Here is a 15483-nt window from a genome sequence, read left to right on the forward strand (position 1 = left end):
TTAGGGAAGTTGGATGTCAAAAAGGAGCAGGTGTGACTGGACAGCTAGACTTTTAAAGGCTTGGTGGAGGAAAGTCTTTAAGTTGTTAACATAAAATAACAATATCTGCCCGGTTCCTGTAGTGACAGATCCCACCTCCATCCTGACACCAAACACAACATTTCAAAGCAAGACGCTGGAGGTGAAAACCTGACAGGGAAAGTAGCCTGACCCTGAAGCCTCCAGATTTTATACTTTATTCCTCCACGTTGTAAATAAATATGAAATGGATCCTGGCAAGATCAGCATGCCCCAAAATTGGTGGTTTCTCTCTTTTGTCCATTGGTTCCAAGATACACATCATTCTCTGTGTTATTTTTTTAAAATTTCTAAACCAATGCTTCAAAGCTCTTTCTATTTTAAAAAGTCAGTGGTGGCATCTCATTTTCATAGCAGCCCTACCACGAATGAATATCCAAATCCCAGCTCTCATGAGCAACCCTACAATAACACACCAGACCATGGAGTTTGCTCATCATAACTACAATAGCAAACCAGAGCATGCAGCTCACTGCTCAAAAGCAACCTTACAATAGCATAACAGACTGTGCAACCTCTAACTCGTGTGTATTGCTACAACAACAAACCAGCGTGTGCAACCTCATGCTCACGGCCAGCCCTGCAACAACAAACTAATGTCAACATCCCATCCATTGGGCTGCGTTTTTGCCACGGCTATCACAGGAGTCAGATGTTTTATCAATGACATGTTTTATATATATCCCTGGCTTTTGACACTTGGAGACTTTTCCAAGTGGCTGAGTGGGGTAAGGATAAGAGCTGACCTCATCCCACTGAAAACCTTAAGACTTGCCAAGTTAAAACCTGGGCTGCATAGGGGCTTGTGAGAGATGGAACATTCATGTGTTGGGCTACTCTTTTGTCACAGAGGATCATGGGATTGCTTGGGGGTGTCTACGGAACACATCTTGGAGCTTATTTAGCTGTTTAAGAGGTGTCTGCCCAGTGCTGCTCCTCCTGCTGAATTTGTGGAGGCTGAGGCAGGAAAGTAGCACTGCAGAAGCAGCACTGACCTTCTCCTAATCACATGGGGGACAGGGGGAGGGATAGCTCAGTGGTTTGAGCATTGGCCTGCTAAACCTAGGGTTGTGAGCTCAATCCTTGAGGGGGCCATTTGGGATCTGGGGCAAAAATTGGGGATTGGTCCTGCTTTGAGCAGAGGGTCAGGACTAGATGACCTCCTGAGGTCCCTTCCAGCCCTGATATTCTATGATTCTATGTTCTCACACATGCTCATGCAGCTGTGAGGCTCAGCCAGCCAGCATGGCAATAGCAGTTTAAATGGCTTCCATGCTGTCCCCCACAACCTTTTTGAGCTGTTCCATAAGACCGCCACCCTATCCACACACAGATCCCTCCAGAAGATCCACTTCTCTGATGATACCTACAAGAAATTAGTCAACTAATAATAGACAGCTGGAGGGGCAACTGGAGACAGTTGTATATTTCTCTTCTTTTAAAAATTTGCAAAATCTCATAGGCCACAATCCTGCAAACACTCACAGACACGCCCAACAGTACAGCACAGCACAGTAATTGCAGTAATTGTAGGAAATTAAACGAGCCAACAGACCAAGGGTAAGGGAAAAAGGTAAGTATTCGCGGGACTGGGGCCTTAGACAGCAAATGCTGCAGGTCAGGGACTGTGCTTGTATTTGGCAGGATTTTGTATATCCTAAGTTTGTCTCTTTCTCTTGTATAGTCAAACTGCAAACACTTACGCATGTGTTTAACTTTAAGCACAAGTTGTCTTACTGACTTCAATAGGACGCTCAGAGTTAACCACATGCATAAGTGTTTGCAGGATCAGGGCATTAGTCAGCTTCCCCTGTTGTGTGCGTGGGTCTTTCACACAGCAACAGGAGAGAGAAAAACATTTACCACAAAAACTGGCAGGTGGGGCTCACGAACAGGAGTAGCATTTGAAACAACTTTAACTCCCTTTTTGAAATTGAATAGTTTTCAAGTTGATAAATGTCCTCTTTAAGGAACAGAGGAAAGAGACTGTGTATGCACAGTAAAACACGTGATCCTCTAAAGCTGTCAAAGAGCCATTGATTTATTCTGGAAAACTTTGAAATGCTTTGTCTATAGAAATGCTGCAAATTCTGCACTTGTTACTCAGGCAAAACTCCCAATGACTCAGCAGGTAGTTTTTCTTGAGTAAAAAATGCAGGATCGGGCCCTTTACCCTGAATTTTCTGATATTATTTTTCCCTCCCCTCACTCTTTATCTTCTGTGATGTGTATAAAACATAGTCTTTGATTTCTGAAAAGTTCATCTGCTCCTGCTGCATATTCCCCACCTGGTGTCAAAATCCTCTCTTTATGACACATCGTTTCCACTGCAGTCAATTGTGATATCACAGACAGACCATTGTGACTTCAACTGGAAAATAAGCAGCAGGACCAGATGAACTCTTCAGAAACAAAGATCCTGTTTTGATGTAAATAACCCTCACAGTAGCAAAAAAAAATTAAAAAAAAAAGTTATGTGAAGAGAAATACAGAAAATATATGATAAACAGAGTTTTTGCTACACAGAATGTTTTTAAAAGTTCTACAAGAGACACTGAAGTATCTTTCATTTTGTTTCCACTGTGTTAAGAAAGCAAACTGGCTTCATCAGCCTTTGGAATATGTATTTACTACCCTTTTTTCATTTGGTTTTTAAGACCTCTGTGTCTTGTCCTTGTTCCAGAGTGAGCAAACACTGTTGCTGTGCAAAAGAAACAGCTCTCAGGAAATAACGTACTGTGTGTTTCCAAATACTTCATAAATCCACAAGCAGCTGGAAATGCTGCCCATGTTTCTACAAGAAATTTTTCATTTAAGTCACTTATTAATGTAACTTTTTAAAAAAACCAACCCCCTCCATCTCGACCCCCATCCAGACATGTACTGAAAAGCAGAGGTTATAACCATAACCAGAATTAAACTAAAGAAGTACTGTTGCCAGCCTGTTGGATGTTTATGAAAAGGACAGGAAGCAGATCCATTGCAGCCCTACCCATGAGCTTTGATCTGACAGACAATGCACCTGACTAGCACACTAAGATATGTCAGAGTGGATGTTCACAAGACATTTTCAAAGAGGCAGTAATGAAATTATATCTCCTAGATAAGGCCAAGTCCTAGAGAGGTAACATATAGCATTAGGACTTGGATCCTCAAATGGGGCAAGCTCCCTACCTGCCTTCCAACTTCTGCCTTCAGCCTCTGGAATTTTATTAGCTCTTCAGAAGGAAATAGGAAAGGAGGAAAACACCTTCTGCACTTATGATGCCCAACACCCCTTAGGACTGAACTGTTTACAATAAGCTAATGGTGACCCTGTAGTAATGGTGTGATACACAGGACTGTTACAATGAAGGACTGATAATACCTTACTGACTCCAGGGGCTGCTATTATAGACTCTGACCCAGATCCACAAAGAGCTTTGGAAGATTAATTCCCATTTAAATCAATGAGAGTTGAATGCTTAAACACCTTTGAGGATCTGGGCCTCTGTTTCTAAATCTGAGTTCTTCAGGCTGATGGGCTTGCTTCAACAGCCTTAACCCAAAAATCCAGCATAGTGTTGCATCTTTAACTCTGCAACAGGAACAAGTTTAAGAATGACCTTGGGTTTTCCTCTCCCAGACAAAGAGAGATCAGGCATTTAGAGTGATTCATTCACACAAGAGTCACCAACCAACTACCTGGAAGCTTGGGGAGTAGAATTCACCACGTTTCGACACCAGAAAAACCTGAGCTTCCACCTGGTGAGCTAAAGAAGCAGTTCTGCTACTTTAGGTGGTCAATGGAAGTGATAGATACTGAAGCTAGTTTCATTCCAGCAGAGGGCAGCAGTACACAGACACACAAACCCACTCACTGTCTCTTGTCATGGAGCTGACCCATGGTCAACCCTTTCTCTGGTAAGAAAGATTCTAACAGACATCTTCTCCCCTTTTCTTCATCTCCAGTGGTTGTACGATGCTGAGAAACGGTCCCAGATCTCTTCTGTGAGCCAAAAGGTTGGGGAGGGATGGGGCACTGTTAGAGAAGAACAACCAGAGTTCTCTTGAAGTGGGACGCTAGACAACCAGCTTCCACTACCGCATAGTCCTTCCAATACCAATCACCATTCATTTTGTTTCTTGGTGGGACCAAACACTGTGGCACTGCACCCCGACTTCCACTCTGGCCACAGGCTGAAACCATCCATTAAAGTAGTCCCCTGACTGCCAACGCATGCATGGGGCTCAGTGATAGGCCCTGAACGGGGAGTGAGGTATTGTGATGCAGTGTCTCAGTGTTCTCGCTAAATATCCAGGTCAATGGGAAGTTCCCAATACAGTGAGAAATTGTCAGAGGCCTGTGAAAAACAGGGTCCATAGTTTGTTATTCCACTAGTAAAGGGCCTTCCTTCCAATTGCCAGAACAAGTTACATATCAAGTGACGTTCAGAAGCCACAATGGGACATTCTCACGGTCAATTAAATAAAAACTATGCCTGCTTTTATCCCCTTAGATGTTTGCAAATTCCATATCATTCTATTAGTGTGTGCGAGGGTGGGGATGTGCACAGGGGTTCCCATTAAAAAATACTGGTATTGTTGGCTGAAGGGCAACATCCAAGCCAGTAGCCTAATACTCATGAGTAACCCTACAATAACAAACCATTGTTTGCAGCCCCACAACTACCATGACAAACCTGTGTGTGAATTCACATGGAAAGGAAGAAGGAAAGGTTTCTGTAGGGAAACCGATTTCATTTACAAGCTGGTATTACAAACGAGAGAGAGAAAAATATACAAATTACCTGGATGGTGTTTTCTTCTGAAAAAGAATGGAGTTTGAGTGATTTTGCTCTCTGAAAACTGCAGTGGTAACAAGTAAACAGAAATGTAGTTTATGTAGAAACTCCATGGGAAAAAGTGACTGTGGCATAACCAGATGACTACAATGAGAAGAGGCCCTGGTAGTTATTTGAGTTTAGTTTTTAAACAGTGAATGGATTTTAGGGATTATAGATGTGAGGAACTAAAAAATCCCAGTTTGACTCATAACGTAGGCAGAGGTTATGCAACCTTCTTGTACACAAACAGCTCTGCAATGCACCTTGGTCTTGAACTGCAGCACTTGAAGGCATGGGTATCCATACAACTGTAGCAATGCATCTAAATCTTGACCTGTAGCATCCCCTGCTCTTCCACTCCTAGTCTGGCACGGAGTTTTATAATGACCTGCTATTCCACTACTGAGCCAACAAAGAAGACACAGCCAAATTTACCAGCCTTTGTGGCGCTTTTGTGACACGGGCAAAGAGTATGATCAAGCCATCTAACTTTTCATCAGTGACATGAGCATAATTTGAGCTAAAACCTCTAGGGTTTAGAGGCTAGTACACTAATTCATGCGCCATTCAGGCCTCCACGAGGGAAGGATCTGAGGAAAGAAACCAGAATTCTGTACTCCCTGTATAAAACTCAAGATTTCATTCCTATAACAACCATACCAAATAGCTACATTTCTGATCTTACCCTGATTTAACATAATGATCAAATGTGGTGATCTGGGGCACTCCTGCACACTGCTGTTGAACAGGTTTGGAAAGCCAGCACAAACTAAACAGCCCCCAAAAGGAAAAAAAAGCAACCCTTTTTTTTATTCTGTTCTCTAACTTGCCCCATTTTTTGGCACATCTGTGTTCAAAATCTTAATCTCCCTGGTGCAGAAGCTTCACCAAGAAGATTTTGCTGTAGAGGCTGAAGGCCTAGCATGGCCCTTTTGTTTCCTGATCCAAACGTGACACCCTGTTTACTCATTCTTGTGTACATGTTACATCTGTATATTTATTACACACAAAAATTACATTAAAGGAATATTATTAAGATTGAAAGTCAAGCACTCGTGTTAGGAAATGCCAGAACTAAGGTGTCCTGTCTAACCTGAATTCAGTCCCCTTGCACATATGCATTATGATACAGTCTTTAATGACATGATCACATGAGAATCTCCTTTCTCTTCCTGCAGGCCCCTGCTGTATTCTCTACCCACCCTCCAACTTCTGCAACAAATGAGTCATAGGTCCTATAGACAACAGTTTCCTTCACTAAACCCTGACTCATCCACAGAGCAGGTCCATGTTAGGCACTGAATAAGGTAGGGGACCTGTGGAAAAACCAGTAGGTCACTGCACAGGCAACCTTAATTCTGGCATTTCTGACATGTGAGTGCTTGACTTTGCAACTCCAATAATGTCCTTTTAATGTTTTTGTGTGGAATTTGCTTGGATTTAAAAAAAGCGAATTGAAAAAAAAAACATGTGGCTTCCTACTGACACCCACATCGGTTGTCAGCACTGTTGGAACCTTTAGTTCCACGACAGAGACCTCTGCCACTTGAGCTAAGGAAGTAATTAATAGCAGTAGTAGGTTGTCATACTCTGTGTGGACAAGCACGAGAGGAGGACGGGACATTTTGCCAGTGGGGTTTGAAGAACATTGGCTGACAGCAGAGGAATGATGAGACTCAGGAATCCTGCCTTCCTTTCCAGCCTCTGGAGGGGAGTGTGCTGTAGTGGGCACAGACTCTTCTTCCCATCCCCAGCAAACTTGTCCTATTCTGCCCCATCCCCTGCAATTTGTTCCTGCCCTGATCCTGTCTTTTCCCCACTTGTGGCTCCTCATACCAGTCCCATTCTCCTCCCCAGCCAGTCCCAGTCTCCACTCCTCAGGCGACTCATCCCAGTTCTAGTCTCCTTGTCCAGCAAGTCCAAGTCTCACACTCTCAACTCCGCATCCCCGTGCCTGTCCTCCCCAGTCCCAGTCTCCTTACCCTGCTATTTCCAGTTCCCCTCCCAACCTCCCAGCTCCTTTTCTCCTGTCTCCTTACCCATGCAGTCCCAGGACCCCCAGTATCCTCATCCAATCTGTTTCTCTACCCTGGCCTCCAGTACCACCTCACACCGGCTACTTCTTCCCCAGACTCCTTGGCCAAATTGAGTGTCTGCCTCCCCAGCTCCTTCTCCCAGTCTCTTTGCCCAGGCAGTCTCAGTTCTCCCCTGCACCCTGGCTCCTTGTCAGATCTGTCTCCTATCCCCTCTCATCTACTTCTCCCTGCCCCACTGGTTCTCAGTTCCAATTTCCTTGGCCAGCCAGTCCCAGTCTTCCCCTGGGTCCTCATCTGATCTCATTCCCCCCTCACCCTTATTTCCCTTCCTCATCTCCCAATCCTAAGTCTCTTTGTCCAGCTAATCACAGTCCTCCAGACTCCCAGTCTCCTTGCCTAGCTAGTCCCAGTCTCCTCCCTACTCAGTTTTCCAGGCCCAGTTACCCTCTCTCCATCTCCCACTCCCACCGACCTCCAGTCACAGGCTCTCTTCCTCACCTGACTTCTTGTCCCAGTCTACTTCCCTTACCACCCTTGAAAGTCTGGCTCTTGTCCCTTCTGTATTTGAAGAAGACAGATTTCCCCTGGATGCCAGCAGGAGGATCACTGAGGGAACAGGACAGACAGGCTTCCTTCTTTCAGTTCAGGTGCCTGGATCCAGACCCAGTATGGTAAGCAGCAGCCCAGAACTGCAATTGCAGGGAAAGTCTGGCTCTTCCCCAAGCTGGAGCATGCTCTGTGGGGATGGAATCTTTGGGGGAATTTAGCTGCTAAAGTTTAAGACGTCTCTATTGAGCATGCTCATTCTGCAAAAATTTTCAGGCTTATAACTTGGCCAAATTTGGATGGATTTTCATGGGGACTGCAAAAGGAAAATCCCTGGCATAAAAGCTACCCTCCTGCCTTATTTCAAGTCCTGGCTCCAAAGTATGGAGGCACTGGAGCTTCTCAAAGAAAAGGTTGCCAGAATTTTTTAACATGAGGGGAAAAACTTATTTTTCTCTAGCCTCGTTCTCTGAAACAGTTGAATTATTTTCGTTGAACTCTCCCCAGAAAAATCAGCCTGCGGCAGACACTCAGCATGTAAAATCTGAGCCCAAATGATTACAGTCTGGCAAAGTTATAAGCATCTGAAAATAAGGTTTTATAATGGGGAGTGTTGGGCAACCTTAATAAAAAGTGGCATTACCAGCCCTGTCTATAAATAATATAAACAGACATGTAAAAGTTTCCTTCATATACTGTGTTATCCAGTGACAGAAGAAACCACATATGCCAGATGTTACACAGACACAATGAAGCCCAACTGAGATGCAAATTGCAGATAAAGCTCTATTTTATTTCCTGGTTCTGTTCAGATAAACAGGAATCATTTATTTCTAATCTTAATGCACAGTAACAAAGTCTTGTTACTCAATTCTGAACAGCAGCTTCTGCTTACAGTATTAACTCTGTCTAGCCTCGTGTTCTGTTTGTAAGAGAAAGGAAGTTAAATAAAAAACATTTTGGATACCATGGTGATGAGAAAGAAAGAAAGAAAGAAAGAAAGAAAGAAAGAAAGAAAGAAAGAAAGAAAGAAAGAAAGAAAGAAAGAAAGAAAGAAAGAAAGAAAGAAAGAAAGACAGACCCCAGGTGCCAGCATTCTTCAGAACAATAAATTACTTTTAGTACTACTTTATTAGAAGCATAAAATCCAGCCTTGCAACTGTCCATCAAGTGTGTGTAAGACTCAGAGATGAAGTGAAATGATAAGAGTGCTAGCAAGGGAATTGGCGGAGGAGCCAATTCACTTCATGAATAAGCAAAGTCTATCCCTTGAATAATTCCTGATGATTCTTCTTGCCACCCAAGTTATATTCCTGGTGAATGACGTAATATGCTGCTCCCCCACCCCAACAACTCATACCACACACACACACACCCCCTAGACAAACACATGCTCAGTTTCTGTGTCCTGTTCTGAGACCTCACTCCATATTCCTGCCTCACAGCTACAGTCAAGACTCCTGGCTCTGCTAACATAGACTAATGTATTATTTTTAATTACAGGAGGATTTAGAGCAGTGCCTAAATACCCGCTGTTTCTGCTGGATCTGGGTATCCACTACATACAGAGTTGCACATTACACAAATAACACTGCACATTAGATAAATCTCTCTCTAGAAATGGGATTAAACCAAGATGCAAATCTTCCCTATTCCCCACAAAGAAACAAACCCATAAAGCAAATTTCTGTTAGAGACAATTTTTTTTTCCTATTTTGCTTAATAAATAAAACAGCTGGTCTGAGGAATCAGGTCAATCAGTGTCTGGAAAAAGCCCTATCAAAGCTGCTATATAACCTAGTTTTTCAAGCCGCATGAGACATGCTACTATTGGGAAAGCAGCAGCCCATGCTGAGAGAGCCTGTTCCCTCCAGCTTCTGTCCTGTTCAGGTTCGTGGAATGTATTTATGATGGAAGAATGTGGTACTTGAGCTGTCCTGGTAAACAGGTCACGGAGCCAGGCTTTGAAGGATCATAGAACAGGTTACATAATATACTTAGGCCTAAATTTTCAAAAGTGGCTCGTGATATTGTCAGCCTCAATTTTTGGGTGCCCAACTTGAGACACTTTCGAGGAACCGGATTTTTAGAAAGAGCTGAGCACGACACTCTCTGTGAATCGGGTCCTTTCAAAGGGTTTCAAGTTGGGCACCCAAAATTAAGGCACTCCAAATCACTAGTCACATTTAAACCTGAGCTTGTATCTAGGATCTTTTATCCAGAGATCTCAAAGCTCTTTCCAAAGAAAGGTAAGTCTCATTATACCATTTTACAGATGCATAAACTGAGGTACAGTAACATAAAAAGACTTACCCAAAGTCAAACAGCAGGTCAGTAGCCAGTCCATTAAAATAAGTATTCTCTCCCCCCATAAAAAAAGAAGAGGGGAGGAAACTGATAAATATTATCCAGATGCACTAAACATGGTCCTTTGAGTGCTGGGTCCCACCTCCCTTTCCCCCCGCTATTGGAACCTCAAGGATTAGCTCCTTCATTGGCACAGGAAATATTCTTGGTGGTGGAGCGGGACTGAGTAAACCTGTCAGGCTTCGCTCTCCAGTGTGTGTGTGTGTGTGGACAAGGGGGGGGGGGAGTGTGTGTGGGGGGGTCACTGTCTCTATCCTGGCCTGGTGCAAAGGAGAGGCACAGGGGAGTAGGCTGGAGAGAGATCCTGCTCCACCCTCACCCCACAGCAATGGCTCTTGGCCTGTGGGCTGGGCCTGGGCCCAGTTCCCTACTCTGGCTCGTTGGCTCTTGCCACTTGCAGATTTGCTGTAGCGGGCTCCTCTGAATGTGTGTGTGTGGGGGGGCACTAGCCATCTGATCACCTCAAGAAGACAAGGAGTGGGAGGGGAGGGGGGGAAGGTTACCCGCCATGCAAAACACTCCAAATTGAAGCTAGGACACTGATGTCAGGGCTAAAAGAGTGAGGGGCCCTCACCAGCATGAGCTGGTAACCTAGAGGTGAAAGGCCACTCTTTCATATTAACATTTAATTTAGGGATGCTGGCTCACGAGAAATGACCCGGCTGTGGGACAAAGACTATGGGGGGAGGGGGCTGATTAGCGATTCCCCACGCCTTCCTTTCTCTTCTTAACATTTTGTTTTAATTGAGAAATCAAAGAAGGAGTTTTACATCTGTATTTATCTTTCACAGTCCCATGATATGCTGAACTAAGTTACACATGTTAGCCAGCAAATTCCTGCTGTTTCCTCAGAATCCCTGACATTTGTAAAGCGAGTGACCCGCCTCCCTTCACACTGCATCTGGTTCACCCCTGCGGAAAATGATTCTGTTTGCAATATATGGATGATTGCAGACACGCACTCCAGCTACATTCAACTAGATTACAGGGGAATGTGCATGGGGCATCCAGTCATTCCACAATACCAGTGCAATGTTCAAGACCTGTGACAATGTGGTAGGAGTGAAGAACAGGGTGAAGGCTGAGCCTAGATTTTGTGGGGTAGCCCCACTTATCACAGTGCAAGCCATATGACTTGCTCTTAGGATGTTAAAGCACCTGAGCAGAGGCATGGCATTAGGTCACAAGATTGTGCCACTACATTTGGAAGCAGTGAAATGTCACCAACAGCATGGTCCTGGGGATAGTGCACAAGACTGGGACTCAGGAGACCTGGATTTTACGCTTGGCTTTGCAACTGACCTGCTCTGTGACCTTGAGCAAGTCACTTCACCTCTGTGAGTTTGTGTTACCCCCTTCACCCTTTGTCTGTCTTGTCTCTTTACACAGCAAGCTGTTCAGGGCAGAGACTGTCTCTCACTATGTCCATGTTTAGTGCCTAAGGTAGCAGGACCCCAATCTCAGTGCCCAGTATCTAGGCACTAATGTAATATAAATAAAAATAATAACCGTGTGAGTCAATGCAATGTCATAGCAGCATGTGACAATGTCATTAGATCATGCCGGAACATTTCTGCAACCAGGCAGACTCACAAAAGACAACCATTAGCACCACTCACTTCTCATGATACAACCCTTACTCAGGTTTCCTGGACCTGCCTGCATTTTGCCTGGCATAAGCCACTGCTACCCATTCTGTACTCTCGCAAGCACTGATTTCACTACACACACCTTTCCAAAACACAGCTTAGTGACAACAGTGGGACACTGCCCTGCCTCTTGTATTGAATACGCAAGAGTATATCTCATCCTCAGGATACGAGTATCCCCTCTCACTGTGGGCCCTAATTCCTAGCACGGCTGATGGGAATGACACACATCCAGAGGGAGTACACCACTAAGGAATCAGTGAGACTTTTGTTGAAAGGGTGCAGGAATACTGGGGAGTCCATTCCCCATTCCACTTTTAAAGCCCCCATCCTCCCATCTGCCCCATTACCTCTTAGTTACTCACCTTGTTACCCATTCTAGGAGTACCTTCTGCAGCGCCGGGTAGGGAGACATAAAAAGAAACCACCAGTTCCACTTCCACACTCCCTCCTGGCAGAGCCCTTTCTCTTTTCTTAAACATCTCCCAGTGCCTGGCTGTTTTATAATCCCCACTAAACATCCTATTAACTCTTACGTTGCTCAGCCCTCCCTCTCTCTCCTTCCCTCTCTCTCCCTGAAAGAACAGATAGAGCCAAGGCAAGACGGAGAGAAACCTGGATCAAAAATGAGTAATTGGAATCCAATTGGAAGAATAAAAGTAAGATAAAGGAGTACGTCAGTCACTTTTTCCAGCTTTCTTTTACACAGACTGCTAAATCCTGTTAAGTCATTTCTTCTGTGGACATTTATGTTCAGTAGATGCTTACTTCTCCCTTGCTAATCTCCTCTTGCTTATTCATACCATGAGGTCATATGCCTCTATTAGTAACATCATGGTAAATCACACAGCTTGCCCTTTGAGGTCTGAATTAAAAACCCATCTTGGATCACAAGAAAAACTGAGCTGGATGGTGTCATCCCCCATTTGTGCATTTTGCAAAATCACAGCACAACCCACAGCAGCCAGCCATCAGTCTGTGGCTCAAGAGATGCCCACGCCCGAAAGCCCAGCAAGGACCAGGGCTTCATCTCAGGACTGAAGTGCTTTGGCAGAGCAACGTAGGGTTCCCATTTCCTAGAGCGGCACTGAGAGTTGCAGGACAGCGATGAAGTGTATTGATGAGAGCTGGTTACGTGATCAGCATTAGAATAGCAGGGAGTGATGCAGGTCAAGTTAGGACTGAGCAACACAGGTAGAACTGGAGCGGGGGCAGACTTCGAAAGGCAGGAAATGCTATAGGTCATTCCCCACTGAGGTGCATTAGTCCTGCTGTGTGGAGAGGGTCGCATAGCGCACACATTGGGGGAGGTGGTGGAATACAAAGCCTTTTGATTTCACAATGCCAATGAACTGAAAAATAAGACAGCTCCTTTTTCCTACATACATTTTAGATTAATCCCCATTTGGGGTAAGGAGCAAGGAAAACAGTAAAAAAAAAAGAAATGGCCTTCACACAGCCCATCCAGGATGGGCGTGTCTCATGCACAGCTGACTTTCTGGGCCCACAAAGGCCACGGCTACTTCTTGCACAAAGAGAACCTTGAGAGTATAACTGGTGGCTAGTGCTTCAAAGTCTGTCACCATGCCTTTTCCCCTCAGATATTGGGTATTCATGACCCCTGTTACAATCACCCAGGGCTGGCCTGTGGGAGTTGGGAAATGGGTCTCTTGATGTTTAAGGGGACCTCAGACCGGTCTGCAGTGCTGAGGGGAAGTGTGTCTTTAATGGCAGCAGGGTCACCACAAGCTCCTTCCCAGCCATCTGCAGCAGCTGAGCCAACTCTTCTGCTGAGCAGCCAGTGTGGCCTATAGCTACAAGGGACGGAGGACTCAGGGGGCAGCTCAACAGCATGGTCTGGTACAGTGGTTCTCAACCTTTTGGGACTCTGGATGGACACATTTGTAAATGTTGATGGCCTGTCGTGACCCAGTAAATAGGGGAGAGGAGAAGGGGTCGGGTCCAAGCACCCCCCAGCCCTTGTCCCTGCCCGCCAGGCCCTCTGCCCAGGGCAGGTGGAGGATCCGCCGCGGCTCCCCACAGCCGCCTGCCTGCTCTTATCATCAGAGCCCTGCGTGGATACAAAATTTGTATCTGCATACGCGCTGCTATCCGCAGATATGGTCCACGGATATAAAGCGGATACCCGCGGATTTGCAGGGCTCTAGTGGTAGGGTCGAGCCCCTTCCTGGGAGAAGTGTGAAGCGGAGGCTAGCAGGGAGCCTGCCAGCCCCACTCCACAGTGCCGCCAACTGACAGTTAATGGCCCGGTCAGCTGTGCTGACCAGAGCTGCCAGGATCCCTTTTTGACGTGTTCCGGTCAAAAACCAAACACCTGGTCACCCTACTCTAACAGTTATGGACCAAGTGGCCCACAGAACCTCTTGAAATTTTTTTTTTAATGTTGGCAACTATGAACAGGCCCAAGCACGAGCAGCTCCGTTCTGTTCAGCTCCTGCAGCACAAGACTGGTGACAGTCTGAATATCCTTCTCCCTTTCTTATGTAATGTGAATCACTGAAAGTCCAGAAGTGTCCCAAAGAATCACCCTGTGCCTAGCAGTGAGATCACGGTGCACAGGAGTTGGTTACTTTTTGTGAGGGATGGGGACAAAAAATTGTTTTGTAGGCCCACCACAAAAGGCTCAGGCCAGCTCTGGCACCATGTCACTCAGCAATGACCTCCTGCAGCCGCTTAAAGAGCAGCCTTGACAGGGCTCCAGTGTCAGCCCCAGCCAAGCATCTTCAGCCAAGAAGTTGGTGGTCAAGGTGTGAGATATGGAAGTTGTGGGGAGAGGACAGTTGTACATTCATGTGGGGCTGAAAGCAGAAGAAATCTAAGGGCTGTGAAAGTGAAAGGAATGTAGAGGCCCCTCCTTCCCCAACGGGGGGGAAAAAAAGGCAAAGGCACGAAGTGCCTGGAATGAATCATAAAAAACTACAACTCACCATTTATTTTCATATCCTCTCTCTAATGCTTGACTAATGCTAACAGTGGAATTCTTACGGCATCCATGTCATCCCTGCAAATGCGGAGTGAATTACTTTGTAGCTGGGCTATGAATTATGACACCAAACAGCATATTCATTACCAATGATTGGATGATGAACAACAACTCCCAAATTCCTCCTTTCCAATTCTAGTGATACTAAAAGATGCAATTTGAAGAGAGACAGACTGAGCCAGGGAGAGAAAGTTTTGACTCAACCTATTGAAATAACACTGGCTGTCACTGCCTCCGACTGGGTCTTGTATTAGTTGATACCATCTCCTCCATCCTCTCATCTCTTTACACCCAGCCCCAGGTGCTAAAAGTGGTGTCAAGAAAGCCACCAGTGTGGCAAGAGAGCATGGCAGGAAGTCACAGCCCCAATCATCACAAGCACACTGGCTGCAAAACTGGAGCTGAGATAAATCTACCACGTGACTTTTCCTTTCCCGCCCCCTCCCCCCTCCCCTTTGTACACAGCATCTGGGGGAGGGGTGCGATGCTGGGACAACGAGATGAAAAATAACAAATGTGATTTTGCCCTGGTTTTTAAGTTGTAATGTTTTCAAGTGAATCAGTGCAGATAAAAGATTCATGATTGACAGCCCTGGGGAGAAAGTCCTCTCCTCCCAAAACAGATAAAGCATAGGCAGGGGCAGTGCAAGTTTCCTCCACACCCCATTGCCAATGCATTGCAGTTACATTCTGGAGGGACTCCTTTCAGAAGTGAAAGGGATCTTCAGTCCTAGATATCTCTGCAGGGATTGTGATACAGACTCCTGTCCACCAGCATGTGGGTGAGGCCACAAAACTCATTACACATAGGCCGCCAAACGGTAATCATTTTTGGTTACTACCAGGCTGGGATGAATTTGAACTGTAGACCTAGGGAATGTCTACACTAAGAAATTAGGTCGAATTTATAGAAGTACCTTGCATAATGACAGGTTTCAGAGGAACAGCCGTGTTAGTCTGTATTCGCAAAAAGAAAA

The 15483-nt window shown here is 45.3% G+C and overlaps 1 protein-coding gene across 3 annotated transcripts in view; it reads right to left on the reverse strand.

The window, feature by feature from the left end:
- HIPK2 (homeodomain interacting protein kinase 2) overlaps nt 1–15483 on the reverse strand; it is a 181730-nt gene that overhangs the window by 134546 nt on the left and 31701 nt on the right. The window contains exon 1 of one of the 3 annotated variants that reach the window (XM_073322985.1): nt 4869–4888. The exons of the other annotated variants lie outside the window; for them this stretch is intronic. The gene's annotated coding sequence lies outside the window, so the exon portion shown is untranslated. Of the gene's footprint in view, nt 1–4868; nt 4889–15483 lie in introns of those variants that run through there. 3 annotated transcript variants of the gene reach the window in all.

Source organism: Lepidochelys kempii, chromosome 1, assembly GCF_965140265.1.
Source record: "Lepidochelys kempii isolate rLepKem1 chromosome 1, rLepKem1.hap2, whole genome shotgun sequence".
NCBI lineage: Eukaryota > Metazoa > Chordata > Testudines > Cheloniidae > Lepidochelys > Lepidochelys kempii.